The sequence below is a fragment of the Propithecus coquereli genome, unplaced genomic scaffold (assembly GCF_000956105.1).
Source record: "Propithecus coquereli isolate 6110/MARCELLA unplaced genomic scaffold, Pcoq_1.0 Scaffold333, whole genome shotgun sequence".
Taxonomy (NCBI): Eukaryota; Metazoa; Chordata; class Mammalia; order Primates; family Indriidae; genus Propithecus; species Propithecus coquereli.
The window spans coordinates 1239552-1249435 of record NW_012148986.1 but is presented as its reverse complement, the minus strand read 5'-3'; positions in this window follow the sequence as shown (position 1 = coordinate 1249435).

The window sequence follows — 9884 nt, the reverse complement described above, 5'->3', positions numbered from 1 at the left end:
CCTTTTTTGATCTAGAGAAGCCGTGCTCTCTGTGGAGCAGAGCTCTTGTCACACTTAGCACAGCCCTCTGCGCCAGGACTGATTAACCTCCTCTCATCTATGCTCCCGTTTCAACCTGTAAATGTCACACACATATCCTGAGCTCTGCGGAAGTGTGTGGGAACTGAGGCTGAGCCAGACTGTGATGTGATGCTCAGTGTGTCCTGAGGTGCTGTTCCCTTCAGGTGGGCAGAGTAGCTACAGATACTTTCGTGGCTCCTCTCGTCTCAGCAGGGGAATGGAATACGCTCTTTGCTGGGTCGATTCTAGCTCCAATCTCCATGTTTGTATTAAAAGGTTAATTACTTTACACCTACACATCTCCAGCCTGGCTTCTCCAAGGAAGAAAAATAGCTGCAACCAAGGCCGCATTTCTACTCTAATACCATTTGCTGCATCAAATACACAGAATCTCTTTATTTGAGGCCAAATGCACATTCCCATTTGAGAGATGGTTGCTGTTGGCAGTGAGTAGTGGCTGGCTGGATAACTGCTTGTTCTGAAACCCTTGAAGACATTGCTTGGTCTTTCTATTTACTGTGGGCTGGTGGAGAACGATTTCTTATTTTCTAAGGGCAGCGTTTAATGAGCACCCAGTGGCTTTTTGATGTTGCCCTCCCAGAGATTGTGGGTAGAGGCAGTGCTAGGAATCATACATTTTCATTTGTGGAACTATTTTGTATTGAACTCTTGTCAAAAATAACACTGCCTTTGGGACAGAGAATATCCAATTTGATAGCAATGTTTCTGCTTTTTTCTCTTAGATACATTCTGTCAGTTAGGGTACCTGAAAAGTAATTTGGGACAGAGCCCTGTGCTGTTATTAGGGATGACTTGAATATATTTATAACCAGTTCTGTCCTAAAATAATCCATATTGATAACTTATAAAGGGTGGAGAGAGGAAAGGAGGAAAGTAATTAGCCCATATTCTTTCCTTGAGAACATTCCACATGCATAAGGTATTCAGAAATGCTAATTTCATGAGGACACTTCTCCCACTATTTCTCCCTCCCACAAAACATCCTGTGAGAAAGAGAAAGAAGGATTTGGTGGCTGAAAGTGGGAGGCTTCTGGGACCTGAAATTACTACTCTCTACACTGGAGACGAATGTTGGAAGGGGACTGTTTTCCCAGGCAGACAGAGATCTCATCCTGAGTTTGCAAATAGTCATTCATATGATGTGTTCATTAATTTATTCAACATGTATTTAAGCATCTACTGCATTTCAGGCAGGACTATAAATAACAAGACCTGGATCTTGTCCTTAACATCTTATAGTGTAGTGGAGGATAGAGACATGTAAATGAACAAATACAATAAAACATGAAAAGGACTGAAATTTAGTTACGTACAGATACAAAATCAGCTTAGAGCAGTGTTTCTCAACCCCTTTCCCCATTCTCATCCCCTAAAGGAGCCTTTTTAGACATTTTTAGACCCTCTCTTTAAATTTATTACCACACATATACTGGATATCTGTTTATGTACTGAATGTATATTTGTGCTTTATATTAAAAAAAGGTGGGTTTTTTTGCCCCCAAAGACTTGGAGGCTGTTAGGGAATGAATATTTGTGAATGAATATTTATGAATATTTGTGTCCCCTCAAAGTTCATATGCTGAAATCCTAACCCCCAATGTGATGGGATTAGGAGGTGTGGCCTTGGAGGTAATTAGGTCATAGGGTGAAGCTGTCATGAATGGGATTAGTGCTCTTCTGAGAGGCCGGAAAGCAAACTAGCTCACTTTCCACCATGTGAGGATACAAAGAGAAGCTGGCTATTTACAACCTGGAAGAGGACCCTTACCAGATTGTACTGGCACCCTGATCTGGGCTTCTAACTTCAGAACTGTGAGAAATAAATGTTTCTTGTTTAAGCCACTCAGTCTATGGTAATTGGTTATAGCAGCCTGAACTGCCTAAGACACCAAGGCACTGAGAATACATTAGTAGGAGGAGCAGTAACATCTTCAAAGAGCCCTGCGGTGGTTACTCTGTAGGTCTGAAAAGAAACTGGTAAATGCAGCCATTAAAATGAGCTCCCTGAATTCAGTAGGGATAATAAGAATTCAGGGAGCCTACACAGAAGTCAAGGGGGATAATGGGAATTTAATAGGGATGATGGGCAAGGGTCAATTGGTGGTCAGGTAGTAAGATGAGACAAAGTAGACATGGTATTATAATGAACAGCAGAGCTAAAATAGTAATCAGAATGATTTGATACAGATATTTTTGGTGTTGGCTAATTGGTTATGCTCTCTCTGGGACTAAAACAGAGGAGAGTCTACTAAAATTTTATTTGATTTGGATTAAATGGAAGAGTTCTGGGTTTTGTGAGTAGTAGACTGACTTAAGTTACCACAAAAGAGAGTTATAAGCCTTCAATTTCTTTCCAGATTGAGCTAGTTCACAGATCTAGATCCTTTTAAGTGAAGAGGAGACTGAGTCCCTTTGAGGAAGAATCCTACTACTCTGTCAAAAATTATACTGTAAATCTTCCTCCTTATTTTCTTTAATAATACCTGTGGTTACTTACATGAGTGTCTATGCATTGGAGAAAGAGGATTAATTAGACTTTTTGGCTTTTAACTGAGACTAATTGGTGGAGACTCAAAACATCTTGATGACTTCCCTATACGATTAAGGCCTTAAGGAGATGAGATAATTAACAGAAATTTGGCTTCTGACCATGTCAAAGTGGCTCAGTTGGTCCCCAAAGCTATCCAACGTCTATTTACTCAAGGCTGGAATTTTTAGTTGAAGGAGACATACTTAGCCACTGGAAGAATCCCACACAGATTCCTTCACCTGTGGAGAGAGGGCTGTTATGGTAGGAAAAGCTGTGTGGGAGCCACTAGGACGGCTATGTCTCCAAAAATCACAAACTGAAAGCTACATTGCATTCCTAGAAGGATATCAGAGATCTGTGCCACTATCAAGACTTGAAGGATATGGGGGTGATGATTGCTACCACATCCTGATTCAACTCACCTATTTTGTCTTTGCAGAAGATAGATGGATCTTAGAGAATGATAGTGATCAAGTTTTTATAAACTGGATCAAGTGATGAGTCCAATTCCCTGCCTCAGGCTCCCAAAGTGCTAGGATTAGAGGTATGAGCCATTGTGCCCAGCCTTCAACTGCTGTTTTAGATGCGGTTCCTTTACTGGAGAAAATCAATTCCCCTATGGCACTTGGTACACAGCTTGGTAGGTTTTAGTCCTTAGTTATTCACCCAAACACTAACCTAGATAGTGCTGTGAAAGTATTTTGTAAATTGGATTAAAGTCCATAACTAGTTGACTTAGATACAGAAGATTATTCTAGGTAATCCAGATGCAACTGATTCAGTCACTTGAAATGCCTTAAGAGCAGAGCTGAAGCTTCCCTGATGAAGAAAAAAATTCCACCCATGGACAGAAGCATCAGCCCATTCCTCAGTGTTCCACCCTGCCCTTCCTGACAGCCTGTCCTACAGATTTCAGACTTGCCCATTCAGCCCTTGCAATCCCATAAACCAATTTGTTGCCATCAATTTCCTTGTATCTCTATCTCCTACCAGTTCTGTTTCTCTGGTTCAGCTGTGACTGATACAGTGATTAATGTGGTGAATTACTTTGTTTCTATACTTGTTAACATCATTAGAAGCAGTTTGCTTCCAAAAGGCAAAGCCAGGGATACTCCTCAGTGTCCTACCTCAGGGTCAAAATTCCTCCCCAATTCTCTGTTATAATCTTGTCCCTAGGGGCCTTGATTACCTCTTGATTCCGTAAGACATTATGCTGTACCACCGATTTGATGATATTGTGCTAATTGAACTAGTGAGCAGAATGTAGCAACTACTCTAGATATCTTGGTAAGGCACATGAAAAACAGAGGGTAGGAAATAACTGCTTCCAAAACTTAGAAGCCTTTCACCTTGTGAAATTTCTAGACAATCTCACAGTATATTGACGTATCCCTTCCAAATTGAAGGGTAAAGTTGCCGCATGTGAACCCTTCTACAAAAAAGATAGTGGCATAGCACCTAATGAGTCTCTCTGGATTTGGCAGGCAACATATTCCTCATTATGGCATGCTACTCAGACCCACTGATCAAATAACTGCAAAAGATGTCTGTTCGGAAGTATACCAGAGCAAGAGAAACTCTACAGCTAGTTACACCTGCCATAAAAACTGATCTGCCACTAAGCTGTATAACCGAACGGATGCATTTGATGGTGCTTGAAGTGATAAAAATGCTCTGTGGGGGCCTTTGGCAGACAGCCATAAATGAATCATAACACAAACCTTTAGAATTTTGGAGCAAAACTATGCTACCTTCTGCAGATAACTATTATACTTTTGAGAAACAACTTCTGGCTTGCTATTGGGCCCTCTACATAACTACGGGCCACCAAGATAACTATCATAATATATGTTATCTGATTCAATGAAACAATGTAGAGTGTGTTTAGCAGCATTCCGTCATTAAGTGTAGGTGGTACATGTGAGATTACACTTGAGAAGATCTTGAAGTCTCAGATAAGTTGCATAGACAAGTAGTACAGATGCCCACATTTGCTACTCTTGCTACGTTGCCTTCTCCTTCTCAGTCTGTACCTATGTCTTCATGGGAAGTTCCCCTATTGCCTGGTGACTGAGGAAGAAAAAATTAAGGCCTATTTTAGAGATGGTTCTACACAATAGGCTGGCATCACCTGTAAGTATACAAACATAGCACTAGAACCCTCCCTCCTCTGGGGTGCCCTTGAAGAATAGTGCTGAAGAGAAATCCCCTCAATAGGCAGAACTTTGAGCACTATCCCAGTTTTTCTTTTTCTTTTTCTTTTTTTTTCCTTGAAGGAGAAGTGGTCAGAGGTAGGTAGAAATATAGCTTATTTCATGGTAAATGGATAACAGTTTGGCTTGGTGGTCAGATGGAAGGAATATGATTGGAAAGCTGGTACCTAGGAGGTCTGGGAAGAAGTATGTGGATGAATCATTCCCAAAGGGTATAGGATTTCAATATATTTGTGTTCCATGCTACTGCTCACCAAAACCTCAGCTGAGAAGGATTTTAACTATCAGGCAGAGGAAATGATCTGTTTTATTAACATTAGTCAGCCCCTTTCCTCAGGGATGATTGCCACTGCACAATGCCAAATATGCCAACAGAAGAGATCAATACTGAGCCCCCCTGATTTGGCACCACTTTCTGGGGGAACCAGACAACAACTTGGTCGCAGGTTGATTATGCTGCAATATAGTTATCTTGGAAGAGGAAGACTTTGTTCTTACTGAGATAGATACTTACTCTGCATATGTATTTGCCTTCTCTGCTGATATTTCTTCCAACAAATCCACCATCCATGGATTTACAGAATGCCATATTCACTGTCATAGTATTCCCACGGCATTGCTTCTGTCAAAGCAACTCGTTTTACAGAAAATGGGCTTGTACTCATGGAATTTGTTTCCTTTTTAAAAAATATTCTATTTATTTCAATAGATTTAGGGTACACAAGTTTTTGTTACATGGATGGATTCTATAGTGGTGAAATCAGGGCTTTCAGGGTACCTATCTCCAGAATAGTGTACATTGTATCTGATAGGTAATTTGGTTCCTCACTCCTCTGCCACCCTTCCTGCTTCTCAGTTTCCAATACCCATTATTGGAATGATCACTTTATATGACATGTATACCCATTGTTCAGCTCTCACTTATAAGTGAGAACATGCAGTATTTGTTTTTCTGTTCCTGAGATACTTCATTTAGTATAATGGGCTTCAGCTCAATCCAAGTTGTTGCAAAAGACATTATTTCATTTCTTTTTATGGCTGGATAGTACTCTTTGTCTACTCATCAGTTGACGGGCATTTAGGTCGGTTCCCTATCTTTGCAATTGTGAATTGTGCTGTGATAAATATGCAAGTGCGGATGTCTTTTTGATATAGTGACGCTTTTTGCTTTTGATAGACACCCAGTAGTGGGATTGCTGACTTAATTGAATGGTAGATCTACTTTTAATTCTTTGAGGAATCTCTATACTGTTTTCCACAGAGGTTGTATTAATTTACATTTCCACCAACAGTGTATGCAGTGTATAAGCATTCTCATTTTTACTGCATCTGTACCAACATCTATTGTTTCTTTGTCTTTTTATAATGGCCATTCTGACAGGGGTAAGATGGTATCTCATTGTGGTTTTAATTTGCATTTCCCTGATGATCAGTGATGTTGAGCATTTTTTCATCTGTTTTTGGCCATTAGTCTATCTTTTGAAAAAAATCTGTTCATGTCTTTTGCCCACTTCTTAATGGCGTGATTTTTTTTTCTGCCTGATTTGTTTGAATTCCTTGTAGATTCTGAATATTAGTTCTTTGTTGGATGTATAGTTTGTGAATATTTTCTCCCATTCTGTAGATGGTCTATTTACTCTGCTCATTATTTCCTTTGCCATGAAGAAATTTTTAGTTGAATTGCTGATTATTTCATTTGTTGTGCTGAAACTTTTTAATTTAATTAAGTTCCACTTATTTATTTTTGTTTCTGCTGCATTTCCTTTTGGGGTCTTTGTTGTAAATTTGTTGTCTGGGCCAATGTCCAGAAGTTTTTCCTATTTATAGAATTTTTATGGTGTCAGGTCTTACATTTAGTCTATAATACATCTATTGTTATTTTTGTATATGGTGAGAGATAGGGATCCAGTTTCATTCTTCTGCATATCCAGTTTTCCTAGCACCATTTGTTGACTAGGGCATTCTTTCCTCAGTGTGTCTTTTTGTCTGCTTTGTTGAAGATCAGTTGGTAGTAGCTGTATGGTTTTATTTCTGGGTTTTCTATTCTGTTCCATTGGTCTTTGTGTCTACTTTTATACTAGTACCATGCTGTTTTGGTTATTATAGCCCTGTAGTATACTTTGAAGTCAGGTAATGTGATGCCTCCAGATTTTTTCTTTTTGCTTAGAATTGCTTCAGCTGCTCAATCAGGTGCCATACAAAATTTAGGATTTTTTGATTCCATATGAAATTTAAGATTTTTTTCTAATTCTGTGAAAAATGGTATTGGCATTTTGATTGGAATTGCATTAAATCTGTAAATCACTTTAGATACTACCTTCTAGTATTCCCATGCTTCTATGATAGACGTAATGGAAAACAACCCCAGAGAAGCAGGGCCTTCAGGAATGAAGGTTTGTGTCACTCCACAGATGAGGAACCATGACCAACTGAAATACTTGGTGAGGGAGAAGTCAATACAGAATAGGTAGTACAGAAAGGACACAATGAATACTTCTATGACTGTGGGACCAGTTACAGAATTTGTAGAATTGATATGTTTTTATTCCTTCCTTTTATATGAATACATTAGTTTATATTATATATTAACTAATTAAAACATTCTTTCCCCTTTCCTTCTCCTTCTAATATAAGATTAATTGTGGTTAATTCTACATCTCATTATTTAAGTTATATGATATCAAAGTGAGCGTGTGACTTGGGGAGAAGATGAATGAATATTACCTGAAGATGGGTTAAGTATGTGTATCTTTTTTGGAAGGGGAGAGGATTAGTGGCTTTTGGTTGTATGATACAGGTTGAGCATCCCTAATCCAAAAATCTAAAATTCAAAATGCTCCATAATCAAAAAGTTTTTGACCACCAACAGGACACTCAAAAATCCACTCAAATTTTGGATCTTGAATTTTCAGATTAGGGATGCTGAACCAGTAAGTATCTGCAAATATTCCAAAATCTGTGATCTGAAACACAAGCATTTTGGATAATGGATACTCAACCTATCATTGCAGCATGTTAAGTAGAAGTATCCCTTTGCCGTTGTCTTTACTTGAAAGCAAGTGTGGTTAAAAAAGGTATATGTGGATGCTAAGTTGAAAGTGGTGAAAAGTCCTGGATTGTGCTATTGTCAATTTAGAAACTACATTTTCCAGAATCCCTTGTACAGTTTGATTAGAAGTGACTAAAAAAGGAACTTGCTCAAGATTTAGGAGGCAAAGTGAATCAATGGTTATGACTTTTGGAAGGTTGTAGGGCTCAGACACTGTGACAGTCAGGTGTGGAGGTATCTTCTGGGTCTCAGCTGGTCCTTGCTCTCCTCTGCTCCAAGTCTAGCTCATCTTTCTAACTGTTGGCTCTGCTGACCAACAGTGTCCCCAGGCCTTTCACCAAATGTTTGGCTGTGAGCCTACACAGGTGGTAGCTACACAGAAACAACAACTTCACATAGTTCTCTCCATGTGCTCCCTTTTTGTGGTCCTACTTTGGCAGCTAGAAATGCTTGGCTTCTTGGATTTCCCTGCAAGCTCCAAATTGTCCACCCAGGCTAGCTAGACAGGTTGATTAGTAACTCTCTTATTCTGGCTTACAAATTCCTCTTGAAGACCTTTATTTCCTCAGCATCTCCCCCATAGGTATAAATTCTAATTTCTACAGTAAATTCCTTATTCCCATGTTAGGCATTGTGTTTTTGCCTCCTTGACTGAATCCTGAATGAGGATCTTACTCAAGGATATTGGCATTGCAAGTGTCCCCTCTTTTTCTGCATCATAAATTATTAATATCTCCTCCTTAGCAGACCATTTCCACCAGGTAAATAAGATATCATTTTCTTCAATTTAAACAGCCCATACCTCTTAATCCCACACCCATTTTCACCTACAACCATCTATTTGTTTAAGTTACACCAAAACTCCTTAAGACATTTGTCTATCATCAGTATGTCCAATTCTTATCCTTCCTTTTCCCTTTCGAATTCATTTCAATCAGGTTTCTCCCCATCAGCTTCCTCTGAAACTGCTCTTCTCAAGTTCCCCAATGATATCCCCATTGTTAATTTCAATAGGCAAGTCTAATTTCTCATTTTACTTTGCTCATCAGTTGTTCATTTATTCCTTCTTGCAAACTTTTCTTCATTTGGCCAAGAGCACTGGCATACACACTCTCTTTCTCTCTCTCTCTCTCTTTCTTTCTCTCTCATATCTATTGTTTCTTCTCAACCTCTTTTTCAGTTTATTCCTTATCAGTCCAAACTTTCACTGGTGGATTGTCCCAGGCTTCAGCTGTTGAACTTTTTTTCTTCTCTTTTTACCCTCACTTCTTAGGTAAGTTCATCTAGTCATGACCTTATTTACTTTCTGTATGCTGAAGATAACAAAATTTAATCCTCCAACTCAGACCTCAACCCTGGTTTCCAGAATCCTTTCTCTAAGAGCCCACTTGACATCTTCATTTGAATGTCTAACAAGAACTTGAACTAACATGTTCAAAACCAAATTACTAATCTTCCCTCCCATCCCTAAATCTGTTCCTTCCACAGCCCTTCCCTCTTCAGTAAATGGGACTTTCAGATGCTTAGACCAAAAATGTGGAGACATCCTGACTTCTCTCGCATCCATTCTCCATAGTGTCAGCAAATTCTGTTGATGCTACCTTCAAAATACATACAGAATCCAATCCTTTATAACTACTGCTGCCACACGGGTATAAACCGCCATCATATTTTGCCTAGACATTTGCCATAATCTCCTAATAATTCTTCCTGGTTCTGTACTTTCTTCTCTCCTGGTGTATTCTTAAAGCAGCAGCCAGAGAGAGCCTGTTAAAATGCAAGTTTATCATGGCATTCTTCTGCTCCAGATTTCCCAGTGGCTTCTCATCTTATTCAGAGTAAGTGATCACCTGAATGATCTAATTTTTTTTTTTTATTTCAGCATATTATGGGGGTACAGATATTTATGTTACTTATGTTGCCCTTGTCCCCCCCCAAGTCCGAGTTTCAAATATGTCCATCCTTCGGGTGGTGCGCATTGCACTCTTTGTGTATGAAAATACCCGTCCCC